This window comes from Phodopus roborovskii, unplaced genomic scaffold (genome assembly GCF_943737965.1).
Source record: "Phodopus roborovskii unplaced genomic scaffold, PHOROB, whole genome shotgun sequence".
In the NCBI taxonomy this organism is placed as follows: domain Eukaryota; kingdom Metazoa; phylum Chordata; class Mammalia; order Rodentia; family Cricetidae; genus Phodopus; species Phodopus roborovskii.
Genome location: NW_026126424.1, coordinates 19,077,106 through 19,091,030, shown reverse-complemented (window position 1 = coordinate 19,091,030; position 13,925 = coordinate 19,077,106). Strand labels below are relative to the sequence as shown.

Sequence of the window (13,925 nt, the reverse complement as noted above, 5' to 3'; positions counted from 1 at the left end):
CACAACTATTATTCTTTGTTCCTAGTTAGATATATTAGGTACTAGAATTACATTTTCCAGCTTAGGACAACTCTATCGTAAACTCCATTATGCCTTCACCCTAGGACTAAATATGTAGGTCATTTTGTTCTCGATTTTCCTTTTCTTAGAACACACTTGTTATTCGCTGTTTTGTATATAGATTTGTATTAAGCCTAAATCTTTTCTTTAGACTAAAAGGGGAATTGTAGTGAGATAGTCCTTCTGTGGCAATGACCACGCCCATTGGGGGGTGGAGCCATGGGTGGAAGTGACCTGTGGAAGGAGGACTGAGAGAGGGCCGGGAAAAGCTCTCTTGCTGGTGTGACTCAGAAGAGATCTCTACCAGACTCTTAATGATCTTCAAAACTTACTAGGAGAGATTTCTCAACTGCAAACCATTATTGGAGTAGAAGGGCATGATTTGAAAACCTGAAAATGGCCCTAAAAGGAGATAAGGACTTGAATATTCCATGAATATTATCAGCTGAACTTGAGAAGTAATTAGAATGGGTAGAAAAGAGGATACTAGAAGCACATGTGGACCGTGTGGATCCAAACCTAGACTGTATTCTGGTTATATTACCATCTAGAGAATATCCTTCAGGGATTTTGATGCAGAGAGAAGATACAATATTCGAATGGATATAAAGAGAATGAAAAACTAAAAACATATATAGAACAGATCTCTGACTTGATTATAAAAGGTAAATTAAGACTTCATCAGCTAACAGGAACAGACCAAGCAGAACTTATAGTACCTTTAACTAATGAGGAAATTTCCTCCTTATGGAAAGATAACGAATATTGGCAGAGAGCTTGCAGTAACTTTTTGGGAACAATTAGCAACAACTATCCCAAAACTGAGAGAATCAAATTCATAAAGAAAACGATTTGGATCCTTCCACGCACTGTAAGAAAAACACGTGTTTCTAGAGTTCATACATTGTACACTGATGCAAACAAATAAGGTAAGGCAGGATATAAACCAGCAAAATTTAGCTAAGTGGTTCGAAGCCCTTACAATTCTGTACAAAATGCAGAATTGTATTCCATTCTCATGGTACTTATGGAATTCTCAATATAGTTACTGACTCTCAATATGCAGAGTGAGTTGTTTTACACATTGAGACTGCAGAATTTATTCCTGACAATACAGAATTAACTTCATTGTTTATACAGCTACAAGATACTATCAGAAAGAGGACTCATTCTATATATATATATATAACACACATCAGATCCCATACAGGTCTGCCAGCTCCTCTAGCACAAGGCAATGATGAAATTGATCATATATTGATAGGAAGTGTGCTAGAAGCCTCAGAGTTTCATAAGAAACACCATGTGAACAGCAAAGGTTTAAGAAAGGATTTTTCTATCACTTGGGAACAAGCCAAGGAAATAGTAAGGAAATGTCCTACTTGCTCATTTTATAACCAAACTCCTTTACCACCAGGCAGTAACCCTAAAGGTATAAATAGGAATGAAATATGGCAAATGGATGTGTTTCATTTTGCAGAATTTGGAAAATTAAATTATGTACATCACACCATAGATACATTTTCAGGGTTTCAATGGGCTACTGCTCTGAGCTCTGAAAAGGCTGATTCTGTCATCACACACTTATTAGAGGTAATGGCCATTATGGGCATACCTGCACATATAAAAACTGACAATGCTCCAGCATATGTCTCCAGAAATTGAAAGAGTTTTTTGAGTATTACAAGATAAAGCACATAACTGGTATACCACACAATCCTACAGGACAAGCAGTGGTTGAGAGATCCAATTGTACTTTAAAAGAAATGCTCCATAAAGAGGCACTGACCACGCCCATTGGGGGGTGGAGCCATTGGTGGAAGTGACCTGTGGAAGGAGGTTGGAGAGAGGGCAGAAGCTCTCTTGCTGGTGTGACTCAGACAGGAGAGCATAGGGTGGAATTTCCTGGTGTTCATCTGTCTGGGTTGTAAGCTATTTCTCCCTGAATAAACATCTATTCGGCCTATTTGTTTATCCTGATCCTTATTTAACTGCGATATAAGACATTAGTGATAAGGGGTGTATATCCCTGGGGAGGGGAAATAGGATAGGGGGGATGGAGGTGAGGTACTGAAACAATCTTCCAACAGGGAGGTAAGGAAAAAGTAAGAAAAATAAAGCAATACAAAGGGAATCAGATAAACACAAGTGCCAAATAGAGTGGTTGTGTAGAAACCTAATACAACAAACATTTTCCATTCTCTGGTTCGCTCCCACCTTCTCTGTCTTAGGTATTAATATATGAAGGTGATCTAAATGAAATTACCAACTCAAGATCGCTTACCACCAAATTAAACTTTCAGTAAAGAGAATAGGTTACTTCAACCAAATTTGTTGTGCAAAATATCCAATGGGAACCTCCAAATAGCCCATTCCTTTACTAAGGCTTTCACTTAGTCTTCATGAACTGAGTGTAAAGCACTATTGCTGAAGATGACACATAAACAGCTTCTTGACCAGGGAGAATTTGATCTGGTTCATAACATAATCCTTCACAAGTACTGAATAGTGTTCAGGGTAATAGAAGGAACTCTGCACACAACCAAAAGAGAAAGTTCACCATAACCACTGCAACAAATATAAGAAAAACATTTAATTGGAATTTAATGCTTATAGTTTTTTAATATATTTATGTCCATTATCATCATGGAAAGGAGCGGACTGGAGTATAGGCAGACATGGTCCTGGAGAAATAACTGAGATTCCTACACTTTGCAGGCAACACTAAAGAAGACTGTGTCACTGAGCAAATCTTAAGCAGAAGAGACCTCAAAGCCTGCCTCCACAGTAACTCATTTCCTCCAACAAAGCTATACCTATCAAAAGTACCAATAACTTTGTGGGTGAAGGGATCATTTGCTTTAAAATCATCACATGCTTTTTAGGTTCTTATGCATTGTATAGCAAAAGTAATACTATTTTCAGCTCTTGAATAACAAGCATAAATTTTAAATAGCCATGCATTTATTAAAGTTAAAAAAGCCATATATGCTTTTTGGCATGCGGTTCTCATCTCAGCACTCAAACTTGGGAGGCAAATCTAGGTATATCTCTATAAATCCAAAGCCGGTTTCATCTATACACCTAGTTATAGGACAGTGAGTGTTGTGAAGTAGAGAGATCCTGTCTCAAATCCAGCAACATCACTCCTGGGCATATACCTAAAGTGTACTCAATCATATCACAAGAACACCAGGTTCATAGCAGCACTAAGATCTTCTAGGTTAAGTCCTGTGACATTTAGAGAGGATGCGTAAATATGTTATTAAGATGAATATTTGTTCTGAGGAACATATTTCTCCCATTTTGCTCTTGCTAGTTCAAAACTAAATTGTCATAAATCTCGAGATACTTTAGTTTGGACTATGTGATGGAGCAGTTAATAAAGTACTTGTCATATAAGTAGGACCTGAGTTTATCTGACAAAATACACACACACACACACACACACACACACACACACCGTGGAATGGTAGTATGTGCTTGCACTTTTAGAACTACGGAGGCAGGAGTAAATCTGAGCCCCTTTGAAATATGGTCAGCTCCACACCAGTATGATACCCTTTTCCATGGAAACTTGGATGATGCTTGAGGAATAACAGCAGGAATTGATCATAGCCGACACCTAGCTACATACATGCAGGCAATTGAACCCAAACACACAGAAACATAAACACACACACGCACGTACATGTGTGCGCACACACACACACACACACACACACACACACACACACACACACTTGTATTATTTCATTGCTTTTTTGTTTGAATTTAGCATCTTGTTCTGAAAAGCTGATCGTGCTCTTGTTTATATTGCTAGAACCAGTGTTAAATCTAGATGTCTCAGATAGGTTACAGAACCTATTCTTCCTCACAGTGTCACATGATTTTATGGGTATATTAAGAAACTGTCCATTAAGCACAGCCAATAAAATTGACCTTGGAATTTCATTGACACCAAGGATGGAAAAGCCAATCATCAGGATGAGTGACATTGTAGAGGAATATCTGCCTGCTAAAGTATTTGATGCTAGCAACATGTCCATAATGCATTGTTTTAGGACCCTCTTGAGTAAGTGTTTTAAAGCTTAAGCTAAATATTTTGTTTCCTTCCTGGGGGTTTATACCTTCTTCCAAGCAGGAATGTCCCAATTACAAGTAATGAATTGCACAGCATCTGGCTGTAACTACAGTTAAGATTACTATATTTCAGATATATATTGATACATATAGATATGCTATTGGATTTAGTAAGCCTTAAGTAGCTTTAAACAATGTGCTACTATATATATATATATATATATATATATATATATGAATATAAATAATATAGTTAGTTAAACTTGATTGAAAAGAAAATAAAGTTTTCTGAGTTTTTGAGAGAGAATTTTAATTATAATGCCTAGCAGCCAGATAAAAGTTATTATTAACATTTGAGACAGGACACAAAATGTTATTTCAGAAGGATAAACAACCCAAAGACCTCCTGAATGTATTTAAACAGCCTTGAGTTAGAAAGTAGAAAACTAATTTGTGATTAATTTTAATAAATATTTATTAAATAATTATGGTGATAAGTTCCCAATTTTGTCAAAGACTAATTGAAACCATTGCAACTTATATCTCTCATTTATTGATGCCAAAATTCTGGATGAGATCAGAATGAATAAATGCATGTCTCCTGAGGACTCTGAAAAGAAAATTAAGAGAACACGGACTAAAGATTAGTCAAAATATGAAAGAAAAATCTATATGGTATATTCTTTCTTATTCGGATTTGTCAAAGAAAACACTGTGAATGTGAAACTTTGTAATAGACACTGTCAGCAAAGCCAGCTAAGAAATAATATCTTTCAGCATGTCTTCCTTTAAGGGAGGTTTTTCTTTCTTCTCTTGTGGCCATGTACTAATTCTAGATCTACTCAAGGTGTCATTTTATTGATGAGTAATGAACAAAAGCACTGAAACTGTGAGATTTCACAGAAACGTGGACAATGGAACACTGAAAATATAGGGAAACTAGTTTGTTGATTCTATTTCCATTATTGTTTTATTAGGATCAGAATCCCAAGTCATGTGTAACATTTGGAAGGCTGAAAAATAAATATTCAATTAGTCTTACTTGTCTAGCAACGAACTTGTAGAAATAGTTCAAATATAGGAAGTTCCTTAAAAGTACTGAGCCAGATATGTGGATCCCTAGATTTTTGTAAGTGGAGTGTCAAATCAGTCAAACCCTGAAGCTGAAATCTGAGTGTCTGTGGGGTACAGTATAAAAAATGGACTGCATCACAGCACTCTGCTACTTAAGAAGAGCATCTGGATATCAAAGCCCAAGCACAAAAATGTGTGAAATAATGTGGACAATTACGTTTCACACTGATAGAAGTTAAAAGAATATCACTGATTTATTGAAAAAGTTACCACCAGTAAGCAATTGCATATCTGTTAAAATCTGAACTAAATTCTACCCAAAGAATAAACATCCATCAAGAAAATGCATTAAATATATTTAAAAAATTAAGGGACACACTGTATATAATATGATATGTATCATAACCAACAAAAAGTACCAGGGCTAAAAATCATGTGCTTGAGGTATGTTAGTTGTAGTGCTAATTTTTTACATAATCAAACAAAATATAGATAGAATGGTAGATCAATAAATGCATATATAGATAGAAATATGAATATATGTATATAGAGATTGTATATTTTAGTAGTTTCTGGAATCACACAAATTGAGAGTATTATGTATTGACATAATAGCAATTTAAAATTGGCATTTTGTTTGTTTTTAGACAGGGTCTTACTATGTAGTCCTGGTTGTCCTCAAAATCTGCTTCCCAAGTGCTGGATTTAAGGGCAAATACTACCGTGTCAAGCTACAGAAATATAATTCTAATTGATGCCATGAGAATGATTGAGTAATGAAATTAGAAAACCAAATAAGCAAAAATAATACAATAATATAATAAAACTATGCAGTACACTAATGGAAAATTAGTCATTGGTATCATAATAAACAATAGTTACACACATAAGCATTGCTAACGAGAAAGCTGTATTGTGTAATATCAATATCACAAATTTGACCTATAAATAATAAATCACTAAATATCACACCTAACTAAACTAAATATCTGAAAAAAATTTGTCTTGGTGTCTCTGTTGTATACTTACTGATCTATGAATTTAGTCATATATCCATATGCTATGACCTATATAACAAACAGGCAAATGAGCAATTTTGACACATTTTCAAGAATTCAGTGATATAGAAACAGTTCTGGGTAATATAGCACCTTTGCCAAACCCAGACTAGAGCATCAGTGGCTGCAAATATCATGATGTCATTTTTAACATCCAAGTCATACTCCAATATATAAATATATATCATTTGCTTTACCATTTTTCATCTGAGAGACATCTATATTGTTTCTAGTTTCTGGCTAATTGAATAAAACCACAAAAAACAAAGTTGAGCTAGTGTCCTATGGTAGGATGGAGCAGTTTTTGAGTCTGTGCCAGAGTAGTATAAGTAGACCTTGAGGGAGATTGACTCCCAATATTCTGAGGAAAAATTGTATTGATTTCCAAAGTCAGTATGTAAGTTTTCATTCCCAATAGCAATGGAATAGCATTCCTCTTATTCCACTTGATCACCAGCATGAGCCAACATATGTTTCTCTGACATGTATAAGATTGGATCTTTTTGTTTTGTTTTGTTTTTCAAGATAGGGTTTCTCTGTGAAGTTTTGGATCCTTTCCTGACACTCGCTCTATACAGCAGGCTAGCCTTAAACTCACAGATTTCATATCACAGAAACTGAGACATAGGGTGGAACCAAATCTAACTGGCAAAAAAATAATAATCAAAAAATGATTACTAATGGTATTTTATTCTATGTGGCTATCTTCTCTTATAAGACTGCCCCTTTCTGAAGAGAAAATGGATTGTGAGTAGATTTGTGTGAGAGTGGAGGTGGGGTAGGTAGAAGGAATAGAGGGAAGAGACACTTTGGGTGATATGTGTTGTAACATAGAATTACCTATTTCCAGAAAAAGTAAGATTGAGAACATAATGTTACATAACCCCTAAGCTGAAAAAAAATTAGTACAAAATGATAAACTCAATGAAATGAGTCCTCAGCTGGAGAGTGCCAGGCCCAGGCTAGATCTGCCTATAGGCACAAGGAACATCCTTCAGGATCTTTGACCCCCATCGCCAGTCTTTTACTGGAGCATGATCACTGAACCCCATCCCTGGGCCCCTGCCTGTGGAGAGACCTCCTAGAGAACTTGGACCACCCAGAGCTACATATATCGAACCTCTGACCCATAATCCCACCGGGGAAGCACCATAGAGAGAGGGAGAGACCCCACCAACATCTACTGGAAGAAGCTATGGGATGACGGCAATACAAGAAAACACCTAACAACAAAAATACAAGGAGGACACCATCAGAATCTAAGGAATCTATACCAACTAGACCAGAACACAATAACAAAGCAGATGAAGAAGAAGGGAATGACTTAAAAATTATCAACATAAAAAAATGATAGAGTCCCTCAAAGAAGATGTGAAAAAATCTCTTAAAGAAATAGAAGAAAAAACAAACAAAAAAGCAGAAGAAATGAGAGCCAGATGGCTTCAGTGCAGAATTCTACCAGAAATTCAAGGAAGAGCTAATGGCAATACTCCTCAAATTGTTCCACACAATAGAAACAGAAGGTTCATTGCCAAACTCTTTTACGAGCCCACAATAACCTTGATACCTAAGCCCCACAAAGACACAACTAAGAAAGAAAACTACAGACCAATATTCCTAATGATCATCAATGCATAAATATTCAATAAAATACTGCCAAACCAAATTCAAGAATACATCAGAGAAATCATCCATCATGTATGTCTCTCTTAGGGTCCTGCTTGAGTCCTAGTCTTTATGTCTTCTCTAGGGCATGGATCCATGGTTGATGTTAGAACCCCTTTTAAGACTGAGTGTTCCAAAATCTCTCATCTCTACATTTCTGTATTTGTTTCCATTTACTGCAAGAGAAGTCCTCTCTGATGGTTGGTGTGCAAGGCCCACAAGTATAGAAGACTGTCATTAGCAGCTATTTTATTGCAACATTCCTTTATTAGAATAGTAGTATTTGGTTTTATCTTAAGTCCTTGGACTATCTAGCCTCAGATTCTTTGCCACCCAAGCACCTTCATTCATCGGATCAGCTTAATGGTGTGGGACTTAAATCCAAACAGATATTGTTTGATCATTTTCAAAAATGTTGTGCTTTTGGGAGTAATGATACACAAGCATATAATTCTAGCAGGTAGTCAAGGTTGATTGAAAGATGGTTAGGTAGGTGGATATTTACCTTTATCCTTTGGTAGCATGCAGAATGTCTTACAGAATCACTAAAATTAGTCAGTGTAGGAAATGACCAATGTACACCCCAGCTCTACTTCTCCACCTTCAATGAGTTGTGTAGCTGTTTTCATTAGCAATAAGGCCTTATTTCCACAATCAATCAAAAGCTTTGGCAATATAAAGGTTTGTTTTGGTGTTTTTATGGGACCCTTAAGGATAACAGATGGATTACATTTGCCCATTGTTGGAATTGAGATCTTTGGTGAAGAGGGATGCGTGGGTGAGTTTTCATATCTCCCATTAATTGGCAATTTTATTTAGATCTGCTTCATATTTGTAATGGCTTCTGTTCTTGAAAAGCAGAAATTATTGCACTCTATTTAAAAAATTATGAAAAATAAATACCGTATAATTAATATTCAAAATAATTCCTGAAACATTTTTGAAAAAATATCATGTACATTAACTTCATATAAAAGACTTTACAAATATTTAGAGAGAAAATATTAAGCTTACTTATTTTTATATGAAACCAATAATTCAAGAGATACAAGCAAATTTTGTCAAATAATATTATCTCACTCTCAAAATAATGACATGATAAATAAGTGAATAAATTTACACATCTATATAACTAAGAATGTACACTAAAGTGTTTCTGTAAAATACCAGAAAACGTTCCCACATACCTACATTTCCCAGGCAAAAATCACTCCTCGACTAAGAAAAAAAATTAATGTTGCTCAGTTTTATGTTCTCCAAATTTAATGTAGATTAAATAGTGTGTGTGTGTGTGTGTGTGTGTGTGTGTGTGTGTGTGTGTGTGGGTGTGTGTGTGTGTGCGTGCGTGCGTGCGTGTGTGTGTGTGTGTGTGTGTGTGTGTGTCTGCATATGTGTGTTTCTATGGACAAAAAAATATTTTTAAAACCTACATGGAGTTAACTCCTATGGTAACTGGTCCATATGTAGTGCTGTATGATTAAGCATATACTTGTTTGTAACCTATACCTCATGATTCTTCCACAACAATAATGAATCAAATAGCTAAATATGTGAATGCATTGCAAAATTGTATATGATAAAATATCACAATATTGAAATAAGTATTAAAAAATCTTAACAAAATAAGAGTAAAATACAACTCCATGAAGATAAACATGATTTCTGTGCCTCAATTTCATTATAAAAATATACAGATCTTTTAAAATAATCCCTACTTTAATCTCTGCTACAGAGCTTTAGTCCTGAAAACAGCCTGGTATTGGCACAAAAATAGATTGGTAAACCCATGCATTCGAATTGAAAATCCTGATACTAACCCACACACCTATGAGCATCTGATTTTTGACAAAACAGCTAAAATTATACAATGGGGCAAGGACAGCATCTTCAACAAATGGTGCTGTCACAATTGGATGAGGGTGTGTAGAAGACTGCAGATAGAACCATGTCTGTAGCCATGCACAAAACTCAAGTCCAAATGGATCAAAGACCTCAACATCAATCCAGCCACATTGAACCTCTTAGAAGAGAAAGTAGGAGGTACCCTTGAACAAATTGGTATAGGAGACCACTTTTTGAACATAACTCCAGGGGCACAGACACTGAGAGCAACAATTAATAAATGGGACCTCTTCAAACTTAGAAGCTTCTGTAAGGCAAAGGATACAGTGGACAAGACTAAATGGCAGCCCACAGACTGGGAAAAGAATCTCCCCAATCCTATATCTGACAAAGGGCTGATCTCCAAAATATACAAAAAATTCAAGAAACTAATCAACAAATCACCAAATAACGCTGAGAAAAAATGGGGTACAGAACTGAAGAAAGAATTCTCAATAGAGGAAATAAAAAAGGCTGAAAGACCCTTAAGAAAGTGTTCAACATCTCATCTATCAAGGAAATGCAAATCAAAACAACTTTGAGATACCTTCTTACTCCTAACAGAATGGCTAAAATTAGAAACACCAATGACTACGCATCCTGGAAATGATGTGGAGAAAGGGGAACACTCCTCTACTGCTGCTGGGAGTACAAATGCATACAGCCATTTTGGAGATCAGTATGGCTGTTCCTCAGGAAAATGGCAATTAGTTTACCACAGGACCCGGCAATCGCCTTCTTAGGCATATACCCAAATGATCCACATCCATGCAACAAAGACATCTGTTCAACTATGTTCATAGCAGCACTATTTGTAATAGCAAGAACCTGGAAGCAACCTAGATGCCCTTCAATTGAGAATGGATAATGAAGACGTGGCATATCTACACAATGGAATACTACTCTGCAGAAAAAAATAATGGTATTTTTAAATTTGCAGGCAAGTGTAGGGCACTTGAAGAAACTGTCCTGAATTAGGTAACCCAGTCACAAAAAAGTGGAACATAGTATGTACTCACTCACATATGGATTTTAAACCTAGATCAAATGATCACCAGCCTATAATTCATACCACCAGAGGAAGTAGGATGCAGGGTATATTTTTAAAGATTCATATAAAGTTTCTCACTGAATCAGGACTGGAAAAGTCCCCCCCTAGGGCACACGGGAAGTAGAGGCCAGTGAATGGAGAGAGAAGTAAGAGAAAGCAAGGGGGAGGAGAGGAAAACACGTGAGACTAGGAAGATTGAGTCTGGTTAGGAATAGAAGACAGGAAAGAGAGAGAGACAGAGAGAGAGAGCACTGAGAGAGAGACAGGGACAGAGACAGAGAGAGAGAGAGAGAGAGAGAGAGAGAGAGAGAGAGAGAACCTGAAAGAGGGAGCCAATATTCATTTGAAGATAAAATTGAACACAAAGAAAGGTGTAGAGAACTACAAGACTGCTGCCAACTAACAATTTGAACATCCATGGAAAGGCTACCATAAATAAGTTAGTAGTTCAACTACTAACTTATTCATGGAGTCCTCATCCAATACCTTTTGGAAACAGGAGTAAACACCCATACATAAAAACTGAGTCGAACTAGAACCCAGAGGAAGATGGCGAGGACAAGACCAGGAGGCAGAAACACATAGAGACAGCTGACCTGAACAAGGAGGTGCTAATGGGTTCCCAGACTGATAGCTGGGAAGTCAGCATGGGATTGACTCAGGCATCCCTTAATATGGGTCTCAGCCAGAAGGACTGAGCAGCCTAAGGGACCTCAGACAGTGGAGCCAGGATGTATCCCTGGTGCACAAAAGGACCTTGCATACATATCCTCCAGGGATGGATAACTGCCTTAACCTAGAGACAGGAGAGAAGCCCTAGTCCCTACTTCACATGACCTGTCAGATCTACATGACCCCAACTGGATGGCATTCCCCTACATATGGAGTTGTGGTGTGGGGGAATGGGAGGGGAGGGTGGTTAGGGTGCATGTGGGAGGGCAGAGTGGGTAAAAGGGAGGGAGGAAACAAGGGAAGGAGGGAGGGCGGGAGGGAGGGAGAGGGAATTGGGATCGACACGTAAAATAATAGATTAAATAAAAACTAAATAAATACCACATTTAATCAATGGAAAAAGTAAAGAATACTGCATGTTTCCTGTCACAGAATTTATATATATATATATATATATATATATATATATATATATATATGATATTATTTTTTTGTTTTGTTTTTTTTGAAATTCAGTTAACTTTATTTAAATTGAATAACATTTCTTGATACTGCATTCAGCATCAACATCCTTTATAAAAACCACCAGTTATTTCTAAGGCAGAAATATTTATGTTAAAAGAACCAGTTCTTACTTTGAGTTTATTCTTTAAACAAATGGTGGAGAATAGAGAAAAAAACAGGTTATTTACAGAAGATATCTACATATGTACTCAGGTACAAACTCAGTGACAGAAAAGACTTCAAAGCATGCTGGCATCTCAGAGGTAGTTCTCAAAGGCTTGGTTTTCTCAGATTCTAGCAATGCCTAAGATCCTTCTTCATCTTCAGTCTTGGGAGCCAAATAATACTTTAAGTGTCCCATGTCAGAAATTTTATATTCTACAACAAGGGGTACTTCTGCAGACATACTGAGTGTTACTGTAGGAGACAGTGGAAGGCTTTTGTGAAAAAGTTCAGGTACCTCAGTGCAAAAGTTAGCTGAACTGGCTCATTCATCTCTATGGCTACAGCTTCCTCCTCTTTATCAACATTACTTGTCTGTGACAACTTAATGTTTCCATTTCCAAGCTCGCCACTTGCAGAAAACTTCACCCCATCCTTTGCACAGGATATTACAACAGCATCTCCAATATGGCTAAGATCTCGGCATATGCGTGCAAATTCACCAGAAGGCATCTTTACTACACAGCTGTACTCCTGTTCAGGGATTCCAAGTTGCTCAACATCCAAGTCCATTAACTTCATTTCATAGTCTGAAACTTTCTCTTGATTTGGTGCTTCAAATACGAGCGCTAAGGTATCAGCATTATCTTCGGCCCTTAGTGTAATGATGTCGTCATTACCAGCACATTTCAGTATTTTAGACATGCTGGTGAGGTTCACGCCCATGGCTAGGTTGAGGTCGCAGCGGTATGTGTCGAAGCCTTCGGAGCGCAGAGTGAGCGGCACCAAGGAGACGTGCGAAGAGTCCATGCTCTGTAGGTTCACGCAGCCCGAGCTGATGTCCCAGCAGGCCTCGTTGATGAGGTCTTTGAGAGCCTACAACACCTTCTTCAGGATGGAGCCCTGGACCAGGCGAGCCTCGAACATCGTGGCAGAGACTGGATGCTAGAGACAGTGACAGGCTCGAGGTCTGACGGCTAAGGTATCCCGGTCCACGATGCAGAAGTGGCAGCGAAGTCCCACAGGGAAGCGACTCTATATATGATATTATTAACCAAGAATAGTGGAGTTCTAATGCCTATGATCTAGGTCAATAATAAATGAGGTAGACTAGGGCTGTGTCTTTAGTTCTCTGAAAAGTATAACCGATTGATTAAGTAAAGCTAACTGTTTAAATTAACTGTAGGAAACAACTGGGTTTCAATTGAGTAACTTTCCCTAAGTGAATAAATTGAAAGATTTTGAGGAAGATTGTATAACTCAAATCTGGCATTCATACACATACAGATTTGTAATATCCACAGGTAGGAGAATACACATATGCACTAAACTTTACCTATCCTACAACCACATACTCACACAAACACACACACTCACACAAACACACACACACGTTTATAAAAAAGAAGAGAAAATTAAGTTGAAATTCTTAGAAATTGATGCAACATGTGCAAAGTTTAGAGAGATGTTATTTCATTATTGTTAAAGTACCTTCAACACAATGAGATCATTAAAATACATACTTTTAATATCAATAAAATAAAATGAAAAATAATTTTGTTCTAGAATAAGTCAATTCAGATGCCTATACATGTTGGTAGCTAACCATATACAAGCTGAATTCTGTGTTTTGTTCATAAATTTCATTTGGAAGATAGGTCTTATGAATATAAACATTCAACCAGAAGACATAAATTATAAAAAGCTATACTAAG

At 36.9% G+C, this 13,925-nt stretch overlaps 1 pseudogene; it reads right to left on the bottom strand.

The window, feature by feature from the left end:
• Positions 1-12,153: 12,153 nt before the first annotated feature.
• Positions 12,154-13,152, bottom strand: LOC127223125 (proliferating cell nuclear antigen-like; annotated as a pseudogene).
• Between the last annotated feature and the right edge of the window lie 773 nt (positions 13,153-13,925).